General features: G+C 38.5%; 1 protein-coding gene across 2 annotated transcripts in view; it reads left to right on the plus strand.

The window, feature by feature from the left end:
- Positions 1-9,873: 9,873 nt before the first annotated feature.
- The window catches only part of RHOBTB1 (Rho related BTB domain containing 1), a 107,621-nt gene continuing 93,574 nt past the window's right edge, over positions 9,874-23,920 (plus strand). For both annotated transcript variants that reach the window (XM_059662620.1, XM_059662623.1), the window contains exons 1-2: positions 9,874-9,978; positions 12,028-12,128. The gene's annotated coding sequence lies outside the window, so the exon portion shown is untranslated. The remainder of the gene's footprint in view (positions 9,979-12,027; positions 12,129-23,920) is intronic.

Raw genomic sequence — 23,920 nt, forward strand, 5'->3', positions numbered from 1 at the left:
TAATGTAAGTGTAAACATTGCTATGACTAATCTTTTCTGTTTTATAAATACAACCCTACATTCACCACTAGTAGATTAGGCTGTGAGTAAACTAGTGCAGTTGGAATTCTTTCCCTTGACAGCTTCCCACTTTCAGTGGCCTTCCCATTTCCTCCAATCAGATGGAGAGCTGCTAAATAGGCTCCAGCCTTGTATTCCAGAACTTCTCCTCTGCCACCCCTCCCTTTACCCAAGTAACTTAACCTCTGCCCAACTCATGTTCCAGCAGCTTGGTTTGGGTGAAAGTGCACTAGGTGAAAAATCAAAAGAGCTTACATTTATCTGGCAGCTCTGATATACCAGGCACTGTGCCACCTTATCTTATTTAATCCCTGTAACAGTCTGATGCAGTCGATGTCATCTGTGTTTCACACAGAGGAAACGGACTCTTAAAGAAGATTTGCTGCCCAGGAACAAGCAGTTTATGAATCTAAGAGTCAGGATTTGAACCAAGGCATTCTGGCACGTCCTGTTACATTGTGATCCCTAAAGATTCACATTCTGGACTGAAGTGTGGAAGAGTTCTATCATTAACTAACTGGCCATTTGACCTTCGATAAGTCCCTTAAGCCCTCTGGGCCTCTTATTTCCTTTCTTTAGTTTTGGTTTAAACTCTTAGAGATGGAAGGAACTCAGGATTTTGGTTGCCAAGCAGATGAACTGCTCCTCCCAGAGGGTTTCAGAATATACTCTCTTCTGCACTTTCCTCCAATGCCCTGCCTAATTTATCTTTCATCTAACTTTACATCCAGGGAAATATCACTTCCTCCAAGAGGCTTTTCCAAAACACTTTTCAGGTTTCTGTTATTCGATACCGTAACCCTTAGTGAACCCTTAGAACACTGATTACAAGCTTCAGTTAATTTATTTATAACTACCCCATCAGAGTGTAAGTAGAATGAGGCCAGAACTCCTTTTGTCTGGCTTTTTTTCATTATTGTATTCCCAGGGCCCACCATGGTGATAAATATCACATAGTAAGTGATCAATAAGTATATGTTGAATGAATAATTATAGCCTATAAGGGCATGTGGCAATATACTGCCTCTTTTTTGGGATAACCTAAATGAAGTATCATCAATCTTAAACTGTTGCAGGGGTAGGGAACCTTTATTCTGCCAAGGGCTATCTGGATATTTACACCATCATTCGTGGGCCATACAAAATTATCAACTTAAAAATTAGCCTGCTATATTTGGTCAAACATTTAGTTAACTCACCCCTAATGCCTTGGCAGGGCCAGACGAAATGATTCCTGGATGTTCCCCATCCATGTTAGAGTGAGCCTGAATTATGAATGGGTTTCCAAGTATAGTATTGGAGACAATGGGGCTGCCATCGGACACACGGGACCAAAGGTACACTGCAAATTGTCCAAACCTCATATTTTACAGCAGAGAAAATTGACCTCAACAATAACAGAAACTTATGTTTGAAAGATAAGATTAAGACCAGTTAATAATCTAAACCACAGTTTTATTGACGAGGAGATTGAAGCTCAGAAAAACGTAGAACCTAAAGGATAGACCCTAAGCCTCCTGACTTCCAGACCAGCGCTCTTTTCACCATCCAGAATAAAAAACTTGGGAACCACCTAATCAATAGGAGTGGGGAGCTTTGGACAATGATGCTTTCTTCCAGAAATTCCAAAGAGCCTTACATTTCCCAGACCAATGCTGAGGAGCAGCATTAGCACAGAAGCAGGACATCCTATGTCTGATAATTTTAAATTTCATATGGTCTCCATAAATTTCAGCGACTCATTTACTATTTTAATGATCCATCAGGCAAGCCTTTTAATACCTATTATTAGTTTACCAACTCTGTTTAAATGCTTGGAAGTTCCAAATGGAAAATCTACAGTGCAAATCATTTACTACTAGTGTGATAGATTAAAGATACATTTAAAGGATAATTGATATTTTGAACTCCAAATGATGATGGCTTGTTTTAAAGGACGAAAATAACTTTTTTCTCTTAGATAGAAATCCTTGCTGGAATATTACGTCCCATAAAAAAGTGCTTAAACTTTAGAAGCCATAAAAGTCATCTGAAAGCTTTTATTTAAAAAAACTGGATGGTTTGTAGCACTGTTCTCAATTAATAGGTCAGAGATTAGACCCAAACAACTACATTTTTAACAAATATCTTTAGTGATTTCTCAGTCAAATGGTTTGAAGATATCACACTGAGGTCCAATAATAATTTCTGTGTTTTGAATTTTCCAAGATTCCTTCTAAGAGGATTTTTTAAATTAAATGTATTGGGGTGACATTGGTTAATAACATCATATAAGCTTCAGGTGTACACTTCTATAATACATCATTTGTATATTGCTTTGTGTGCTAACCACCCAAAGTCTAGCCTCCATTCGTCACCATATATTTGAACCCCTCTATCCGCTTTATCTTCCCCCTACTTCCCTTTCCCCTCTGGTAACCACCATTCTGTTTGTGACTATGAGTTTTGTTTGTCCATTTATTGTTTTCTGCTTTATATCCCACATATAAGTGAAATAATATGCTTCTTGTCCTTTTCCTTCTGACTTATTTTACTTAGCATGATATTCTCAAGATTCATTCATGTTGTTGCAAATGGCAATTATTTCATTCTTTTTATAGCTGAGTAATATTCCATAGTGTGTGTGTGTGTGTGTGTGTGTGTGTATCTATACTAATAAAAGGGTAATATGCTAATTAGACCGGGAGACCTTCCAGGAGACCTTCCGGACAAAGCCATGGTGGCAGGGCCAAGGCAGAGATGGTTAGAGGTGGTCAGGCCAGGAGGGGAGGGCAGTTGGGGGCAATCAGGCCAGCAAGGGGGGGGCAGTTGGGGGCAATCAGGCTGGCAGGGGGGGGCAGTTGGAGGCTGGCAGTGGGCTTAAACCAGCAGTCGGACATCCCCTGAGGGGTCCCAGATTGGAGAGGGTGCAGGCCGGGCTGAGGGACACCCCCTCCCATTAATTTCGTGCACCAGGCCACTAGTATGTGTGTGTGTGTGACATATATATATATAGACATATATACTAGAGGCCTGTTGCACAAAGAGATTCGTGCAAAGCTTTCCCTTCCCCTGGCTGCTGGCACCGGTTTTCCTCCGGGACCCAGGCCTTCGCTCTGGCCGGGGCCGCCTTTGGTCTTCACTGCTGCTCGGGGCCAGAGCTGCCTTTGGTCTTCGCTCAGCCGCTTCGCACCTACATATGCAAATTAACCGCCATCTTTGTTGGCGGTTAATTTGCATATTGTGCTGATTAGCCAATGGGAGGCGTAGCAAAGGTACAGTCAATTATCCTGTTTGTCTATTATTAGATAGGAGATATATATATATATATATATATATATATATATATATATATATATATAAAATCACATCTTCTTTATCCAATTATCCACTGAAGGACACTTAGGTTGTTTCCATGTCTTGACTACCATGAGTAATGCTGCAATGAATGCAGGGGTACATATATCTTTATGAATAAACTAGAGGCTTGTTGCACAAAATGATTAGTGCAATAGGCCTTCCCTTCCCCTGGCTGCCGGCACCAGTTTTCCTCCGGCACCGGGGACCCAGGCCTTCGCTCCGGCCGGAGGCGCCTCCCAGCCTCTCGCGGCTCTGGCGGCCGGAGCCGCCTTCAGTCTTCGCTCTGCCACTTCGTGCCTACGTATGCAAATTACCGCCATCTTTGTTGGCAGTTAATTTGTATATCTCTCTGATTAGCCAATGGGAGGCATAGCGAAGGTACGGTCAATTTCAATCTTTGTCTATTATTAGATAGGATGCTTTCAAATTTTTCAGGTAGATACCCAGAAGAGGACTTGCTGTGCCATACGGTAACTCTATTCTTAATTTTCTGAGGACCCCCCATACTATTTTCCAAAGTGGCTGTATCAGTTTACATTCCCACCAGCAGTGTATGAGGATTCCTTTTTCTTAAGAGGATTTTTTTTTAAACAAAAGATATTTGGGGAGGAGTTCAATGTGTTTAAATCTAACAAGTAGCAGAAATGATGAAAATTGGTTTATTAGGTATAATGGGCATCTGTTTCCTTGTAGCAAAGCCATATGTACAATCATGATAGAGAACTCTCATATTATTCCATGGATTCCAGACTGCCAGAACTCTTGGGGACACTAGAGTCATTTGCAGTGGTAAACAGCAGAGGCTGGATCTTCAAGCTACTTACTCTGTCTGGGCTTACATATATGGTTACATATATGGCAGTTATATTTATTTGGTCTGTGCTGAGCACCTTGAAGGCATCCTCCACAGTGTTTTAAAGATGATAGATGTACATATTTATTAAGTGAATTTAATGGACAATAGAAAACGCCAGACTCTTTTTCTGTGGATACCTTTCCCTCACATTAGGAAATATAACTTTTAAAAAACAGAAAATGAAAACTAGAAAAAGGTATCTAACCTTCATGCAAAATACCATTAGTCTGGTATATCTAGACTGAAGTATTGAAAATGAATTTGAAAAGTGGATTTGGAGATCTACCATTCATATTTTCTAGAAGAGCTATAGATTATGCCAAGCTTGTATCTCCATTAGGGTCTTTGCATTAGCTAATCCTTCTCTTTAGAATGCTCTTCCCTCCAAACTTGATTGGCCTAGATAAGATGACACCTCAGAGAGGTCTTCCTGAACACCCAATCTCATTCATTTTCTATTACATTACTCTCTTCTGTTACTATACATAGCCATCCAGTTATTTTATCCTTATCGTCTATCTTCCCTCATCGCCACTGGACTATAAATTCCCTGAGGTCAGAGGTCAATTCTCTATGTTTACTGGTGTTTTCTGAGTATTTATATAGTGCCAGGAGCTTTGTAGGTACTTAATAAATATTTTGCCAATTATTTGTTGAATGTCAAAAAATCAAGATCTGGTCTTTCAGGATTATTCCACTATAACTCAGTAATGTTTAATCTTTTGGGTCAAATTCACCTTTCAGAATTGGATTAAAATCATGAGACTCCTCCTTAATACATATTTACATGCAAAGAAATTTGCATCTAACTTGAGAGTCCATGGAACTCAGGCTAGAAAACTTAGCCCTAAACATGAATATATCCTATATAATAAAAGGCTAATATGCAGAACTGGTCTCTATGACATGCACTGATAATGCAGGAGCTGACCCCTGGTGATCAGTGCACTCCCACAGGGGGAGCACCACTCAGCCAGAAGCCAGGCTCACAGCAGGCAAGCACAGCAGCTGTGGCGGGAGCCTCTCCCGCCTCTGCAGCAGTGCTAAGGATGTCCGACTGCCAGCTTAGGCCCACTCCCCAACTGCCAACTTAGGAGAGAGGGCCTAAGTTGGCAGTTGGACATCTTCCAAGGGCTCCCAGACTGTGAGAGGGTGCAGGCCGGGCTGAGGAATGCCCTGAGGGCACGAATTTCTTGCATTGGGCCTCTAGTAAGTAGATAAATAGTAAACAACAACAACAACACTGAAATACTGAGCTAAATTATATGGTATCTTGGGAAATCTTGCAACCCTCCAAAGGAAAAAAGGGCTAGCTATACTTCTGTATATTTTATTTACTAGTATATGCTGGAAATGATTTAGGCTTATAGAAAAAGGCTACTAAAAATATACTGTATAGCAATGTAAGATATTTTTCATAAAATAAGGAAAAATGTGTGTCAAAAATAAGGCTGAAAACATAAGTTGGGACCAGGAAAGAGATTCATGCTCAAAATTCATGCCACAAAATTCAAAACTATTGCTAAAAGATAGTAACAAATTTCTCAGTTTATTAGCAGCCAATGTGAAGGAGAAATAAAATAATTAGTTATGCCTTACAAACGGTGATATTTTATATAGACTTACTAGAGGCACGGTGCACAAAAATTTGTGCACTCGGGGGGGGGAGGGGAGCCCCTCAGTCCGGCCTGTGCCCTCTCGCAGTCTCGGACCCCTCAGGAGATAACTACCTGCTGGCTTAGGTTTGCTCCCGGGTGGCAGAGGGCAGGCCCAATCCCTAGGTGCAGCCCCTGGTCGGGCTCAGAGCAGGGCCGATTGGGGAGTTGGGGCGGCTTCCCCTGTCATGCACAAAGCAGGGCAGATTGGGAGGTTGTGATGCCACCCTCAGTCACGCTCAGGGTGGGGCTGATTGGGGGGTTGGGGCACCGCCCTCTGTCACACTCAAGGCAGGGTCGATGGGGAGGTTGCGGCGCCACCTCCTGTCATGCACGGAGCAGGGCCCATCAGGGGGGTTGGGGCTCCGTACCCTGTCACGCACAGAGCAGGGTCAATCAGGGGGTTGAGGAGCTCCCCCTTGTCACTCACAGAGTAGGGCCGATAGGGGAGTTGGAGTACCGCCCCCTGTCACACTCAGGGCAGGGCAGATCAGGGGGTTGGAGCGCCACCCTCTATCACCCACAGAGCAGAGCCGATCAGGGGGTTGGGGCGCCGCCACTGTCACACTCAGGGCAGGGCCGATGGGGAGGTTATGGCTCTACCCCATCACACACAGAGCAGGGCCCGTGTGTATGTGTGTGTGTGTGGGGGGGTGGTTGGGGCGCCGCACCCTGTCACACACAGAGCTCCCCCCTATCAGGCACAGAGCAGGGCTGATCAGGGGGTTGGGGCGCCTTCCCCTGTCATGAACAGATCAGGGCAGATAGGGAGGTTGTGGCCCCGCCCCCTGTCACACACAGAGCCGCAGGGCGATCAGGGGGTTTGGGCGCTGCCCCGTCACGCTGATCCCGGTGCCGGGAGGCCTCTCGGCTCCACTGATTTCGGTGCTGGGAGTCATATTACTCTTTTACTATATAGGATAGAGGCCTGGTGCATGGGTGGGGCTGGCTGGTTTGCCCTGAAGGGTGTCCTGGATCAGGGTGGGGGTCCCCGCTGGGGTGCCTGGCCAGCCTGGGTGAGGGGATGATGGCTGTTTGCAGCTGGTCACACACCCTTCAGGATGGGGGTCCCCACTGGGCTGCCTGGCCAGCCTGGATGAGGGGTTGATGGCTGTTTGCAGCTGGTCACACACCCTTCAGGGTGGGGATCCCCACTGGGGTGCCTGGCCAGTCTGGGTGAGGGGCTGAGGGCTGTTTTCAGGCCGACTGAAGCTCCCAACTGCTCCTTTTTTTCTTTTTTTTTATTCTGGGCCAGCTTTAGCTCTGGCTCCAGCTCTGAGGCCTCTGCTGCTGAAAGAAGGTATCTGGTTTGTTTTGGTTCTATAATCAAAACAATGTATAACTCCAGCTCTGAGATCCCGTGCTCGCTGAAAGCAGGTTTCTGGGGTTTTGTTTAGCTTCTATATTTGTAACAATGTTTCTTAAACTGCAAGCTCAGAGGCCGGCAAGGCAGGCAGGGAACATTGGAGTCCTCCGTCACTGAAGCAAGCAAGCCTCATGTTAGTTTCAAGCTGCCTGGCTTCCGGCCGCCATCTTGGCTGGCAGTTAATTTGCATATCTCGCTGATTAGCCAATGGGAAGGGTAGCAGTTATACACCAATTACCATGTTTCTCTTTTATTAGATAGGATATGTGAATATATGTACATGTATTTAAAATAGCAAACTGTTCCTTAAAAGAAAGAAACCTGAGTATAGTGATAAGGAATAAGGATTATAGTTCCAATGTTTGTTTTTACCAAGTGCCTTTGTACCCAAGCCTAAAATAACCCATATTAAAATGTTTTAAAATAAATAGCACTTAGATATTTATAACTGTGATTTCTATGGCTCTCTATAATTTTTGGTTAGCATTAGGCATGGCAAAAAGAAGCCTCATCAAGTCAGTAACAACCTCCTAGATTTCAGGGGAGTAAAGAGGGGAGTGGACAAGGAAGACAAAGGTTTTTCTCTATTTTTTTTACACCCCCACCAATCCCTGCAACATTCCAGTTTTTCTATTGTTATACACTATTTAAATGAAAGGCCTGATACTTTCATTCTTCCCTTTAAGGGGTGTGCATCTCGGACATTGACTAATGCAAGTTATTCTAGCTAACCTTAGTTTCCTTAGATAGAAGTCCATCGGGGACTTTTTTGCCTTCTCTCTTTGAGAGAGCAAATATAATAACTAGCTTCTCAGAACATTATATGGATTTAAGGCATTCTCTGAGGAGCTATAAATGGGTCACATTGGCAGCTTTATTTGTCATTCTTAAATGAAGTGTGTTTTCCCGCCTTTGTTAAATCAAAATCAGATGGCATTTCATATTTCCATGCAGAATGTTTTTAGTCTCATAATTGCAAGAGTACAATTATAACTGATACATTCTAATATACAAACTTTGTGTTTCATTATTGGGGGGGTCTGTATTTGTAAGTTAACTGAGGGAAAACAACTTATGCAACATTTTCATTTTATCTATTTGTTGTGATCTTGATATAGTTGCTAGAATTCTGTCACCATGTAGAAACAGAGACAATTATATTTCATGTAATGGCATGGATTTTAGAATCAAAGATACAAAAAAAATTTTAAACAAACAAAAAAACACAACCAGCAGAATATACACAATCCAGACACTTAAGCATTTTTTAAATCTCTTCTCTCCATTGCCTCCTCAGCATGTATCTAGTCTTAATCTCTCTTCTTCTCCTTGCAATGGCTCTTGTTCAGTATATGCAGTGGCAAAAATTGGAAAGAACAGGATTGAAAAAATACTAGTTTCATATCTAAATATATATCGTATATGCTAAAACCAGTTGCTTCAGCCCAGATGAAATTTCCATTTAAAAAATCTCTATCCTTCCCACTCATGTACTACTAATCTCGGTGAGAAAGGACTCCCTCCTATTTTAATTTCTTAAATTCATCAAAAACTCTTAGTGGTCTTGCACTGTTCTCAATACTGTGCTTATCTTTAGAATTTTTAAACAGTAGGCTAAGTTTACATTTTTCTCACTGAATTTAAATCTGTTTATTTTCATGTTCATTTCATATAGTTATGCTTTCAGTAAAGTCATCTTTATGAGTATTCACTATGTGCCAGACTTTGTTAGGATGCAATGAATTGCATCAGGCATTCACTGCTCTCATTTAGCCTAAATGCTGATGGGGAAGACAGACAGTAAAAGAATGACACAAATAAGTATGAAAATGAAATTCTTCTAAATCTTACAAAGGAGAAATACAAGGGTCTAGAAAATGAGATCTAAATAATGTACAGGAGCCACTAACTAGATAAGGAGTATAGGCAGAAGTCATGATATATTGGAAAGCCACATGTATAGAAAGCAGAAGAGTCCAGGGATAATGTGAGAGACAAGGAAAGCCGGGTGCCCACAGTACCAAGAGCAGGGGCGAACATCTCCAATCTAAAGATGTGATCAGGGGCCATCACCACAAAAGGCTTTTTAGCCATATCAAAGAATATACCTTGATCCTAGGATAGGGTATGTTGTTGTTTTTTGTCAATTTTGTATTTCAAAAAAAATTTTTTTTTCTGGCTATAATGAAGAGTATTGGTTGACAAGGGGTAAAAGTTATGTAGACCAATTGAACTGTTTCATCTGAGATACACTGGTAGCTTTTCCTAGGGGATGAAGGTTGAGATGTTGGTGATTTTCAAAAAGTCAATAGATTCAAGAGATATATAGGAGATAATGCTGATGAGCCATCTTCTGAGAAAGTGTCAGGGAACAAGTTTACAAATATAAATGCTAAATTCAACGTCAGATATGTTGAGGTTAAGAAGTCTTGACCATATCACCGGTCAGAGCAAGCAGTCATTTGATTATGGGTGTGGAGCTTGTCAGAGAACTCTGGGGTTTGGATAGAAACTTATGACTCATCTTCACATTCATAGGTCTGTCTATGATCGATATGATCCATAGATGGATAAGACTGTCTAAAGAAAGGTTATAAAGTGAGTCCACACAGACATAGCAGAGTGGAAGTCAACATCTCAGCACCGTGAGCAATGTGGTAAGACAGAGGTCGGATTGATGTGGTGTGAACTGCAAACAAGAGGTAAGAAAATGAAGACACGCCTCGGTAATTATTTGCCTTAGTTAGGTTATAGAGAGGAAGAGATTGGGAAGGGGGGGTGCACAGCTGGGAGAGAGATGAGGAAATGAGTAAGTACTTATTCATTCAACAAATATTGAACTATCTTATATGTGCCAGACACTAGGATAGGCACCAGGAAGTCATTTTCCATCCCTAATCTCTCCTTTCATTCTTTTTGTGTTTCAAATGTGAACAGTCTTGCTATTTCACTTATTTAGAAAAAAATTCCTAGAATGGTGTCCTTAAAATCACCTAATCCTCTGTTATCTATAGAGCATGCACAATATTCAATCATTGAATATTACCCTATGGAAGTCAGAAATTTAAATAAAGCAGGGTTTCCATACTAGATTATAAACGTTTGAGAGCTCTTGGCACTACTGTACAATGCTATACAAAATAAAGCCAGAGTTCTAGAAATGAGATTTTTAGATTAAGGGTACAACTAAGCATCCTTGGGTATATAGAGGAGGGTACAATGAATTCTTACTCGGGAATTCCAAAAGAGCCCTGAAAGACGTGGTATTTGAACTGGGTGTTAAAAGATGGACATTTCAGACAGCAGAAAACTATTAACCAAAGTCATGGAGGCAGGAAACAGCTTTTGGAAAGAGTAGAAACAATGAGGCAAAATGATTTCATATTTCTAGAAAGGTTGGTATATGGTGGATGGTGAATTTCTGCTATTACAATGATAAATATATTGATCTCAGATCTTAGAAAGTTCTGCCAGAAAGCTTTAGACTTGATCCTACAATGACTGGAGAGTTGTTAGAATTTTTAATTTAAGTGAAGAAGCATGAAGTTTAGGAAGAAAAATGAAATCATCAGGAAAGCTGGGAAATGATGAAGACTGGAAGCAGGGAGTACATGAGATGGGAAGCCACAGCCTTGGTGGACAGTGACCATTGACATATCAGAAACAGAGCTTTGTGTTGGCACAGTAGCCATAATCAGTCGGATGTGTGTTGTGGGGAGCTGCAGTGATGGAGAGGGGAGGTGGGAGGCACAGTTCTAGCCCCTGTGTATTAGTGAGCAGCAATCAGTGACTTCATTCAGAAACTCCTCCTCTACTGAGAACATGGCTTAAGAAGCCCCTCCTGTGTTGGTTAGGAAGGCACAACAAGGAAAGAGAGTTGGATGATTTGCTAATTGAGAGTTAGTGGGTTTATATCTCGGATTTCCCTAATTCAAGCTTCAGGTTTGTCTTTAGGAGAAATACAAGTTTTATAGCAATAATAACTATGTCCAAGCAAAAGTACTGTTTTGGCCTTCAGTTTTCATTGTAGGTAGTCCTGCTCTTGTTAAGTAGAACAGTCCATTTTTCCTCAATTTCTCTGTATCATGTTTGACGTGAAAATTTCTTTTCTATGAATTTCATGTCAGAAAGATAAAATACTTGGTTTTTTTAGGTTGAGTGATATATTTTCTCCTTTCTAATAACTTGAGTTATAGAAGAAATCATTTCCCTTCTACTGAAATTACCAAGATATTCAAGTCCAAATTATAACTTCAATCGGCTCAACTACTGACCAACATTATGTCGCATGTATACTTCCTCCTTTTTTACTCTCAACCCTATTTGCTTATTTTTATTCACATTTCATTATTTTTCTTTTTGGAAGCCACCTCAAATTCTCAAGCTAGAGTCATGGCATAAATAAATACTTTTACTGCAAAGTAAATGTCTTTCCACACATCTCATCTCATCATCAGGACAGCCCCTTGAATAGATGATAATATTACTCCCACCCGATGAGAAAACTGACCCTCAGTGACCTTACAGGCTTAAAGTTCACTCAGACAAATACTGAGTGGGACTGGACCCCAGGACTTTCTCTCTAATGGCAGTAGTTGCTCTTCTTGCTCAAACACTTGTGGGCAGCGGACTGATTTGTAAATAGCATATCGCTCTCATTTAGAAAATAATCACTGACATAAGGAACTAGTATTGTTTGAGCAGTTTTCTTCTTTATAATGAAACATTCCACACTTGTATCCCCTTCCCAGGTTTCGTAACAATCAAAAAGCCGTGGAAGAAACCTCTTTCAGCAAGTATTCTTGATTAAGTTATGAAAATGGAATTGACGTTTCTATTCCCTCTTTCTATGGTAAGTAACTACTGGTTTTGGTAACAGAATTTACTTTCTTCTCCATCTAATTTTCTCACAATGTTTACTAAAGAAATGGAAATGCTACTTGTGTGAAGGTGACTTATAAATAATATCCAAATTTGCCTTTAAGATGTTTCATTTAAAAAAGGGACTATTTCATTTTCCAGTTCAATTGTTTTTTTATAAATTTTAATGTTTCACCTGGTTTAGAACTTGAGTCATTTTGACCTACATATCTGTTTTTATCATTAAAATAACATAATTTACCTACCCACTTTATACACACTTCTAAAATTCTTTAGTGAATAATGTCCTAAAAAGTAAAACAACCGAGTATTTTACCAGCAAAATGAATGTATTTGAGAATAGCAGTGAATTGCAATTGGGGACAAGCATGCTACAGCAAAAACTAGGCAAGTCCAACTAGCAAAAGAGAGGAACATTACTTTTTAGAGAAAAAGGAGGAATTTGGAAGGGGCTGTTTTGAAAGACCACTCAAGGTAAGTGAGAGTTCAGGGTGCTGACAGTTTCTCATTGGGTGAACTGTGGAAAAGGAAGGAAATCTTCCTTCCTCCCGCAGGAGTTGTAAAGTACAATGGATTTTCAGGCGTCTCTTCCTGTTGGGGTCTATAATTGATGTGGAGTAGGAGTAAGTGAAGGCTCCCTCTTCTGGCCTCCTGACTCCGTTTTAAATGAGGATTCCCTTCGTTAATTTTCACAGTAGCATCTTGTGCAGAAAATGGACATGTGGACTCTTAAAAGTCATGGCCATGTACAAGGATAATTTAGAAATGCCAGATGGCTATTTGGTGGCACTTCTCTTCTCCCAGATGTCCTAATTTGGAGCATCCACCCCCTTGAGCCTAGGAACTGACTGCTTTTAATAGGAAATCTTATCATCATTTTGCAAGTGATTAAAACTGAGACATTCCAAGTAAACAAAATCAACTTTTGAAGAAAGGACCCTATATTGACTTCTTTCACCGGAGTATTGTACCTAAAGGACTTACAATGGTTTGAGATAGTTCATCTCCTTTGTCTACCCACAAAACATTTATTTTCACTCTTCATTATTTTCCTTTGTATGTTCTAATGCAAATTTAAGAGAAAACTTCTCTATATATGTATAACTGTGAATACTGTAAAATTTCATTTATTCTAACGAATTAGGAAGGTGGGCATATCTGAATTTGTGGAAAGGCTGAATTATAGATAACTTTTAAACAAATGTGGCTTTTATTACTTTAAACTACATACAGTAACTTCAACAAAACACTACAAAGTAGAAAATCCTTAAGGAGACCTGTTATAATAAATCATATGAATATTTTGTTATTAGCATATAGATTAGATGTATGTAGGAGCTTGTAAAGTGCCTGAGGTTCATTGAAAATAGTTTACTCTGCATCTAAAATGTGTATATGAGATTGAAAATAAATGTTTAAAACACCATATATTATCTACCTATAAATAAATGTGTTTGCAAAGCAAAGGTAAACGTCACCCAAGCTCATGAACAAACTATCGAAAGATTTTTAAATTAACTGAAGCCCTAAATTAATGAGATATTACCATGTGTGCATAAATAACTTAAAGGATAAAATTTGCTGATCCTTCTCTCAGATGGGTATTTGTGCTAATGAATCACGATCCTATTTACACTATTAGTCCCCAAAGTAATTGCTTATTTGAAGAAGTTCTGTCTTATGGGTATTCAGTTAATTAAATCCATTTGCATTTTATGTACACGTTAAATTCTCAAGTCCTAATATTCATAATCCAGATTCAAATATTTTCATGTAATAATACTTCTCATAAAGGCACTGGTCTTTCATTTTTAAAAGAACTTTCAGAATTGCCATATGCATAAAATGCTTATTAAATCCAATCAATATTTTAGAAGAGTCAACCCATTAAATGTATTTTTGTTGTTGTTTAAATTTTTCTATTTGTAATGGGGATTACTATGCTGAACATACCACCAATTTCTAATTTTCAGTTAGCTTAATTTATTCAACAATTATTTTTGCTCTGATTTTGCATGGCAGTCTTTGATTTCTAATAGTGCCTTTAGAATTTCAAGCAACCTTTTCCTAAAGAGTACCTTTTTCAAGGTATGTGTATATTAACTGATTGATCTGACCAACCAAGTTGGGAGATCTCTAAAATAAGGAGCAAAACATGTCTAACACTGAGGAACAGAGTATAATAATTAACAAAGTTAGGGATGTTATAAAAGGTACCTTTTCTCATAATTTTCAAATATTTGAGAAGTTGGGAATTAATGTACATGAGTAATTTTAAAAACCTATATATGCCTTTATTAGATGCAAGCTACGGAAATCTTTCAGTGCTACCTCAGCTTGGAAGCTTGAAAAAGCTAATGAAGCTAGGAGAGTAGAAACAGAGGGACAGACTAAATGGAAGCGGGCGGGGGCGGGGGGAGGGGGGAGACAGGTAGAGAAGAGCCACAGGATCCACAGCAAGGCCAGATGCTGGGAAAGGCACACAGGGACACAATTTGGATAGTAGATCTGAAATCCAGTTTTGAAATCACGCCTAACTGAACTATTAGATGTTTATCTAGTTTAATTTAGAGGTAAGTTTATTAGTTCCTCTTTACAAAGAAGTTATAAAATGTGAAGTTTGGATACATTTAGGTTCTAATTCCAGCCCAAGATTATCAGAATCAGAAGTAGAGTACCAAATAGGAAAAAAAAAAAAAAAGAGAGAGAAATAGGGTATAGGGTGGAAGATAGGAAGAGAGGAAGGAGTAATTTCCTAAAATCAGGATTATAACGTCATTTGTCCTTTTTAGCAGTATTGGACAATAATGTACTTTTGTTGTCACCTTAACATGAGATATAGGTATAAAATAGAAAACAATTTTTGATATGCTGAAAAACTCATACACTTTATCAAAAGTAAACAAATTTCATTCAATTATATCTTACTGATTCATTTAAGCAATGATCTACAGAAAGCATAATACCAATACTCTTCAAGGAAAATAACATTTTCTTTGGAGTTGGGATCGCCCTAAGGAAGCATTTCTTCTTATTTAAAGAAAGTAGGAATAAAGCACTTGTATTACCATTTGTATAAATTTTTAATACTGAATAAAATATTAGTGTTTAGTGTAATATTGATTCTCAAAATAGTACTCTCCCATAATGGCATGCTAATTGGTTAAAATTAAATCAGACATTCAAAAACCTTGAGAATAGACCATCTAACACTTGTAATTTTTTTCATTAGTTTCCAGAATTCCAATTAAAAAGGAATTAATCTGTTCAATAAAAGACCATGATACAAAAAAAGTTCTGTGCACTATGTCATGTGCATCCTCTCTTCCTTCGCACTGCTCCAACCCTGTGATGTTATACAGGAGTAAAGAGTGGGAAGGAGGGCACATCTTTTCTTGGGTATTTCAACCACAATAACAGCATTAGAGAAGCAGGCAACTCATGCACATTCAAGCTCTATAATTTACTAACTATGAGACTGTATACAGGCATTTTACTTAAACTTCAAAGAGCCACAGAATCCTCACCAGTAATATTATTAGTCTAATATTATTATTAATAGTACCAACCTCCTAGAATTACTAACAAAATAAAAGAGGGTCTCAATTGGGGGTGATTTTGACCAACAGGAGACATTTAGTAATGTCTGAAGATAGTTTGGGCTGTTGCAACTGGAGAGTGTGGGTGTGATGCTGGCATCTGGGGAGCAGAGGCCATAAATATTGCTAATCTCCTAGCAGGACAGTCTCCTGGCCCAATACATCAATAGTACTAAGACTGAAAAACCCTGAAGTAAAGTGAAGTAATATATGTAATGAGCATAGTGTCTGGTACACAGTAGACCCTCAAAAAATATTAAAATAACTACACTGTTATTGTCATCATTGTTTATTTCAAAAGGAACTCCAAATCCCACCCCCTATGGTATTAGAACTGAGCACTAAAAGCAATTCAGTAAGCCCACCATGGCATAGTCATGCCTATCTGCTAAGTCATCTACATGGGATGACCAATTTTCAAGTGCCTTCAGGAATGAAATGACCCACTTAATACTTGACTAGTCTAGCAGACTCACAGATAGAACTGTATCAAAGTTCATGGGCTATCATTTAATTTGTACCTTTTTAGAAGTTAGAAGAAAATAGGAAAAGATAAATAAAAAGTAACTTACAGTACCACGTGACCATTACTTTTTAAATTCTGCTGTTAGTAATGGCTCAGGAGTCTCCTGATGATCATTTACTTGATAAAAATAAACTGGTGTTTGGATACATGGCTAGGAAATATGGTCTAATTAATATAAGATCCTGCAACAATAAAGTTTTAACTTAATGTTAAAACATTTTAAGGATGAGAAACTTGTTTGATGCAAAAAAAAATTTAGGACAAACAGACCCGAGTTTGAATTTTAGCTTTATAACCTTTAAGCTCTGTGACCTTGAGTAATTTGCCTGACTTCTGTGAGCCAGTTCCCTCATCTGTTTAACAGACATAAATAACCTCATAGGGCTCTTGAGAGAATTAAATGAGACATATAGCATTTGACATACAGAGTGTTGCAAAAGTAAGTTTACAGTTGTTCATATGAAAAATACTACAATAATTAATAATAATATAAGAATAAACTCTGTGTTTTGCATAGTCACAACTATAAGCCTACTTTTGCCCAACCCTGTATATTAGCAGTGAATAAATGGTAATATTTATTAATTTCATTATTAGTATTATTTTTTACATTGCCTTGGGGTTTTATCATGGCCATGGGTTCTCATTGTAAAGAATAACAATAATGTGTGAGTACTTTTTATTAGCAGAGGAAGCTCAAATTACTTCCATTACCTCAATAAAAAAACAAAACCCACCTTAAACTTACTTCAATAAAATTGATTTAGAAGAAAAAAGAAAATGTACATATTATACATGGAATTTCCCAGTGAGAATTTTTTTTTAGGAAAAGGTATATTTCCTAAATTAAAGACTGAATGATGTGCACATCTTTCTGGCATATTTTAATATAGCTGATAATCCACTTTTTAATTAGCCACCTAATTAAAATTCAATAGAAATTTCCCTAGTTGAATGTAGAACCTACTTCAGAGAGAGAAATGCTGCTCTGAGTGGGCACTCCTACTGTAAATTTTGACACTTTTTCAGGTCCAATTTGTTCTAAGCCTAAATGGCCAAGGAGAGATGGGAAGAGCTATTTCACAACCTAATAATCCTAACTGACAGAAAGACTGACTTAAGGCTAGATTCACTTTTTGTTTGTTTTCTTTTGTTTTTGTTTTTTCATTTTCATTGTTCCCTGGAGAAGGCCCAAGTATTTTTAAAATCTTTTCATCATTCAGAGTTTTATATTTGGCAATAACAATATTTACGATTAATCCAAACTATGGCTCCGCTCCCTTCATTTTTCTTGGTTTGCTTTCTTCTTCACTAAAGTTTCCCCAACTTCCAACTCCAGAAAAACAAAGAAATAAAAGGTACCTGAGGAGGCCATCCTAGATAATAAAAGCCTAATATGCAAATCAACTGAACTATGGATCGACCTGTGGAAGGATGGGTCACTATGACGTGCACTGACCACCAGGGGGGGAGATGCTCAACGCAGGAGCTTTCCCCAGCCCACAGGCCCCAGGCCAGACAAGGCAATTGCCAGTGGGGAGCCCCCAATCGCCCCACTGGCCACCCCACCAATTGGCCCTGATTGCTGGCCAGGCCTATGGACCCTACCCATGCACAAATTTCGTGCATCGGGCATCTAGTCTCAACATAATAAGAGGCAGTTGTTTAATTCCACAACCTAGATTATTTTGGGAAGGGAGATTTTTTACCTATTCCTTAACAATAGATGTTTGAAATTCCCAAACCTTAATAGTTGTTTTCTTTTTAAATCATTGGTGTCACATCCTTAGTTTAAAATGTTTTCAAACTTACCATTTGGTCCTGTAGAAAGGAAATTGATTGCTTTATTGAATTCTCTCTTTTCCAACCAGTTTTAGGTTTGTATACTTACAACTTCATTATGTCTGTATATAATTTTAAACTATTGTCTCATTAATTTCTGAATCATAGTCATTAAACTTATGCAGAAAGGAGAGTTGAACTTTTCATTTTATTATTATTATTACTTTTTTAATCTTCACTCGAGGATGTGCTGAGAGGGAGAGGGTGGGGGGGGAGAGAGAAATATTGATGTGAGAAACATCAATTAGTTGCCTTCCATATGAGCCCCAAACAGGGGATGGAACCTGCAACCCAGGTATATGCCCTAACCCGGAATCCAACTGGCAACCTTTCAGTGCCCAGGATGACAACCAACTGAGCCACTCCAGTCAGGCTGGAACTTTTCATTTTAAATAATTTCCTTTCTTCTTACCTTGTCCACTATAGCCTTTTTTTCAATAAAGTATAGGTCAGATCATTTTGCTCCTTGACTCAAAATTCTCCAATGGCTCCTGTTTGTATCAGAGTAAAGGCTATAGTCTAACAATGGTCCTCAAGGGCATATACACTGAGTGGCCAGATTATGACCACCCCATCAGTACTTCGTTGGGCCACCTTTTGCCTTCAATACTGCGGCGATTCTTCTTGGCATTAACTCCACGAGATGTTGAAAGGTGATGCAAGGAATCTTACACCATGCCTGATGAATAGCACTGTCCAGTTCTATAAGATTTGATGGTTGTGGAACCAGCTGCCTGATGGCTCTTTTAACTTCGTCCCACAAATGTTCAATTGGATTGAGATCTGGTGATTGTGGGGGCCACCTAAGCAAGGTAAAGTCTCCCTCATGTTCTTGAAACCACTCCTGCACAATACGAGCACCGTGGCATGGCGCATTGTCTTGTTGGAAGAAGCCATCTCCATTGGGATATGCCATCAACATGATAGGATGAACTTGATCAGCAACGATACTTAGGTATGTTGTGCTATTCAGACGTTGTTCCACACGGATTAAAGGACCCAAATCATGCCAGGAAAACATGCCCCAAACCATAACACTGCCCCCACCAGCTTGAAGGGTTGTACTCATGCATGTGGGGTGCGTGCTTTCATGCTGTTTCCGCCAAATTCTCACTCTGCCATCTGCATGATGCAACTGGAAACGTGATTCATCGGACCAAATGACTTTTTTCCAATGCTCGACTGTCCAATCTTTGTGTTCCTGTGAGAATTGGAGACGTTTTATCTTGGTAACTGCAGACAACAAAGGTGTTTGTTCGAACAGGCCTTCGGCTGTTTTGCTGATACTCACTCCATGGCTCTGAGCGCCAACAATCATCCCACATTCAAAGGCTGTTAAATCGCGTTGTTTACCCATATCTTCAGAAAAAAATCACTTCTACTGTCGTGGTAAACAACCTGCTTCCCTATTTATAATGGTCTGGCCCTCTAGCAACTTCAGCGTGAAACTATAGCTAATTTCCCTACAAACGTCAGGTGGTCATAATAATCTGGCCACTCAGTGTATGTTTCAGCTCATCATGATCACTGTAACTCCTACCTGCATCCTACATTCACTCCACTCCAATCACTCTAGCTTCCTTACAGTTCTGCCAGCACACCAGGCATGTTCTGGCATCAGGGCCTTTGTATTTGCTGTTTCCTGTTTGAGACATTCTTCCCCAGGGAATCCACATGACTTGCTGCTCTTTCATCTCCTTCAAGTCTTTGCTCAAATGTCAACTTCTCAATAAGACCTTCACTGCCCACCCTTCTAAAAATGCCACCCCTTACCACAATTCCTATTTTGCTTCCCTGATTTATTTCTGTCTGTGGTATTTGCCACCCTGTGATAAAATATGCAATTTACTCATTTCTTTATTGTCTGTCTCCCTCAACTAGAATGTAAGCTCCATGAGGACAGCGATTGTTTTTAGTTTTGACTAGTGTATCCTAAGCATCTACTCCAGTGTCTGGTATCCAGCAGACACCTGATGGATATTAGTTAAACTAAATTGAATTGTGCAGAATTATACCCTTATTGACTCTTTTTCATCTCCCTCAAAGCCTAAATTTGCCTTCTGTTAGTTTTATCTCTGGTGCTCTGCCCTTATAGTTCCTTTACAAAAACTTTTATTTCCCCCTGCCACTGTCTGGATTTAGGAGATGGAGGAAACAATTTCACCATGCTTCCTTTTGATTACTGATTAGCTTAACTTGGATAAAATTGCATGTTAGCCATATTCCTTCCCATATTACTTTTCCTATCAGACAAGGAGACTGTTATCACCAAAATGGTAAACTGGGATAAATTAGATTCCAGATCAGAACATTCCCGGGTGAAACCTGATGCAAAAAAAAAAAAGAGATTGATACAGATAGAAATGACAAGCTCTATAAGTAGTTATATGAAAGAAAATGGGAAGATTATTTCCCTTTGAATCTAGGTATACTTTTTCTAGCACTCATGTTCCTAGCATAAATATTAGAGCCTTAAACCTCATTCAAGAAATACATATGCCTCCTGATGACAAGAAAGCCATAAATATAGTTCATGACCAAAGATTAGTCCCTGTTTATTATTGCTGGTGACACATAATACATAGGGGAGATTTGGCAATATTTCAGACATCTCCAGTCAGTCATTTATCATTTCATAAAGATGAGGAGGTATTTCTACATTAACAGCCCCTATAAAAGGATGTGAGTGGAGAAACATTTCATGTGCTTTATCATTGAAAGTCAAAGGGACACTGACAATGTTAAAAATGTGCTGAGTGGGTTACAGGTTTTGTACAAGTTGGTCTCTAAATAATGAGTCCATTTTTAAAAAACTAGTAGAAGAAGAAGAAAGGAACTATGTTCTATGTTGTTTATTTCTCTCTTGTGCCCTTAAACAATATTTCTGGACTTGAGCTGAGAAACAGAAGCTTGATTTATCTCTAAAGCCTTTAAGGTTCTGAGCAGCATGGTGGCCTGGCGAATCTGCTCCTTCAGGCCAGGCTGTGTCCCAACACAGAAGATTTACCCTGCAGACCAGTTTGATACAATATGCAGAGACCCAACACACACCCCCACCGCAAATTTAACACTGCTTCCCTATTTCAGTCTATAATTTAGAATAAGCCAACGTGCAGAGCAGGTTAATAACTTCTGCCTGATTAAAAAATCGAAACCCATGTTCCCTTCAGAACTGCTATGTCTATACAAGTGAAATACATGAAGCCCTTTGGGAATAGACATTAAAAAATGGGTATGGGGATGTGAAAAGTGAAGAACTTTGCCTTAGAAATGGTGGGAGTGAGTCACTGAGAAGTGTTTAATGTTATATAACCAATAACTTATGTGATGCTTTGCAGAATTCCAAAGACACCATTAAAACGAAATAAAAAGCCTCAGCTTGGTTTTGTGTATGCTTCAATAGACAAAAAGATATATTTAATGCAGGGGGTGTTGAATTTGAATTAGTACAAATATTATTAATTTAATGTTCATACTGCACTTTATGGTTTATAAACTGCTAGCAATAATTTTATATATTTTCCCTTACAGCAACATAGTAAAATATATCAGCATTTTATTTTTCCCATGTTATAGATGAGGCAACATTTAATAAGTGATCTATTTCTTTCCTGTGCATATTGGTTAACTGGTAAATGATTAATTTATGTCTACATGAACTTCATCATGCAGAGTATTTATTTTAGTGCGAGTTGGTATTTATTTTACCCGCAAAGCATTACAGTATCCAATTATATATGCATGTTTTAAAGGCAGTAAAGCAGCCACCAGTAGTTAATGCAGCATTAAGTCAGAGAATTTAAATCCCAGTAAATTCTGAGTTAGGGTATTTAAATCAACCCTCTTTCTTCCACTTCTGGTTTGCGAGGGTAAGAAATGGTCCTCCTAGTAAATGACCACCTGGCACCTGTCCAGTGATATAGAAAAGATGTGTTGAGATTTTCTGAGTTTATAATCTTAACTGTAAAATAAAAGAACCAAAGGTTTATGATTTGGCTAGTGGAAGGGTAAGCAAGTGTGATCATTTATATCTGCCTACAAGAGTAACTTGCGATTGTGGGGCTTCTATCTTGCCTGCTTCCTTCTTTCTTTTCTACCTTCATTTCTTCTTTTTTTTTTTTTTATCAATATTTGCATCAGTATGACAGTTGCTGTGACTGCTTGTATGGAGAAGTATAACTAACCTGCACACATAAGTAATATATTAAGATTTAGTAAAAAGGACAACATCCCCTGCATTCCTACTGTTTGCATTATTCTCCATATTGCAATCTATTGAATTATTAGAAAAATTGCCTCTCTCAACGTGTGTGGCATTTAAAGTCCATGCTTCTCAAAATACCCCTCTAATATCATTGTACTGCTTTAATCCTGTAAGCTAGAGGACTACCCACCAAAAACTTCAGTCATTTTCCAAGTCTAATTTTTTAGAAATGTGCTTTCTTTTTATAATGTACTATATATAATTGTCCTTCATTTATTAATTGCAAGACTCTTGAATTTGGCCAATAAAACTAAGATTTTAAAAATTCATTGCAAAGAGTTCCTGCCCTAATTTCATATGCAAAGTTTCTGATAAAATCTAAATATTGGCATGTTAGCTGTCAAAGGCTAATGATATAAAACACATTGGATGTGCTGGATATTTAAACTCTTCCAGAATCCAGAAATTGTCTCTTTCAAAATTGGAATGTATTCTTGAAACCAGGAAAGAACTTATAGATCCAGGAAGGGCTATGACAAGAATTTTATGAAAATAATTTTAGTAAAAATTTGAACATACTAAAATATAAACTCAGATCTACCAGTAAGACAATACACTATGCAGTAATGTTTTTAAATTTGTGTGATCTGTTCGAGGACACATTTTACAGTATCTACTTAATCAGGACATAGAAGTTTTAAAAATAATTTTTTAAAAAAAAAACAAGCAGCATTACCACAGAGAAGTCATTGAAACATTCTCCTCGAGCTTCTTGCTTAGAGATCAGTTTTAATGGAATCAGCACTTCAATGTGCAGTTTTCTCAGAGTTATATATGCTTGACCCTTAAATGGATGCTGTGAATTATTGCCATAAACTTTACACATATATTTTTGTGTGTGTATGTGTGTGTGTGTGTGTGTGTCCCAAAAATATATATGCACACTTTGAATAATTAAAAAGGCAGTTTTTATTTTCAAAATTGAGCTATCAGCTATTAAAGTGTGTATACAGTTTTGGGACATCCTATATATATTATATACACACACATATATAATACATCCATATATCTCTATAGGTATATAGTATGTATATAGATTTTAAATATAAATTGAGAGATGTAACTGTATCCTCTGTTATAAAAAATAGAAAAATACACATATAATCAAAAGAAACATTTTGAATATTAGAGTATAAATTCAATATATGAAGTATAGAAAATTTACTCTTTTATAAAATCTTCCAACTAATAAATTATCCAAATGAAATGCTATTATGGGCTTTCCTTATATGACATTGTTCCAATATCTAATTCCCAAGGGCTTACCCTAGTCCAGACCTTTTCAATAGCACTTATTATTCCTAGTTACATTTATTTGACCAATATTGCAGCTTCTAAATTATATATATCATTTTCCCCTGAGAAGTCCATGTCCTTACATAGCCTTACAGGAGAACTGGGGATTTATATCACTTTCTGGTGTAACAATGAATAAAAGGGCAGAGAACCAGATAAGACTCCCTTACGCTTCCTCATTTTCCACTACCCCTCAAAGAACATGAGATACCAGTGAGTGTCTTATTATTGTAAAT

Source organism: Myotis daubentonii, chromosome 13, assembly GCF_963259705.1.
Source record: "Myotis daubentonii chromosome 13, mMyoDau2.1, whole genome shotgun sequence".
Lineage (NCBI taxonomy): Eukaryota > Metazoa > Chordata > Mammalia > Chiroptera > Vespertilionidae > Myotis > Myotis daubentonii.